The sequence below is a fragment of the Octodon degus genome, unplaced genomic scaffold (genome assembly GCF_000260255.1).
Source record: "Octodon degus isolate 3935 unplaced genomic scaffold, OctDeg1.0 scaffold00123, whole genome shotgun sequence".
In the NCBI taxonomy this organism is placed as follows: domain Eukaryota; kingdom Metazoa; phylum Chordata; class Mammalia; order Rodentia; family Octodontidae; genus Octodon; species Octodon degus.
The window spans coordinates 6,609,345-6,610,306 of NW_004524699.1; positions in this window are offsets into that span (position 1 = coordinate 6,609,345).

A 962-nucleotide genomic window follows, 5' to 3' on the forward strand; every position below is an offset into this window, starting at 1 on the left:
GTCCCTCTGCTTTGCCAAGCTTGTTCCAAGTAGGTGCTTTAGACCACTGAGCCATCTCTCCAGCCCTCTTTTTGTCTTTTTTCTTTCTTTCTTTCTTTTCTTTCTTTCTTTCTTTCTTTCTTTCTTTCTTTCTTTCTTTCTTTTTTTTCAGAATGAGGGATTGCGAAGATTTGAGCCTCTTGATTTGCATGATTTTGTGGGGTTTTCTGGGTCGAGAGAGTAGCGAACCATTTTCATAGGTTACCTCAGGCCCCTCACAGAAAGAGCCCAGGAGGTGACCTTAATCTGTGACTGAAAAGTGTTAGAGCGCCTGCAAGGTGCAGTGATAGGACTGAAGCCTGACACTTATTCCCATCCCAGCCTGAGGGTTGCTAAGGAGCATGGGAAACCAACACGATTAGAGACAGTGCAGCTACAGACCTGCAGTGTGTCTTCTGGGTGGACCGTCCTGCCTCCTACATCGGGTCTCCGGGGTGCCACCACGGCTCCCCCTCCACTAACTCTGCTCTCGCCCAACCTCCACAACCTCCAAAGGGCTAGGCTCTGGGTTTTGCAGTCCACATGGGGGCGACAGAGGATCACAGGACGCAGTTCCACTCTCCCACTTGGAGACAGCCCCATCCTGACTTTGCTCATTTTTAATTTTTTTAAAAAATTTTTAATTTCTTTCTTTCTTTCTTTCTTTCTTTCTTTCTTTCTTTCTTTCTTTCTTTTTTTTTGGCGGAACTAGGGGGATTGAACTCAGGCCCTTGCGCTTGCCAGGGAAGTACTTATTCCACTGAACCATCTCCCAGGCCCTCATTTTTTAAAATTAATTTCCCACTCTTTTTTTTTTCCCTCACTTTGTTTCCCCTTATTGAGATATTGGTGTTTTATTATAGATTTATAAGAATTCTTTGTGTTATGGCTCACACTGTATTAAAATAGGCCAGCTGGGCCAGGGAGATGGCTCTGTAGAATTA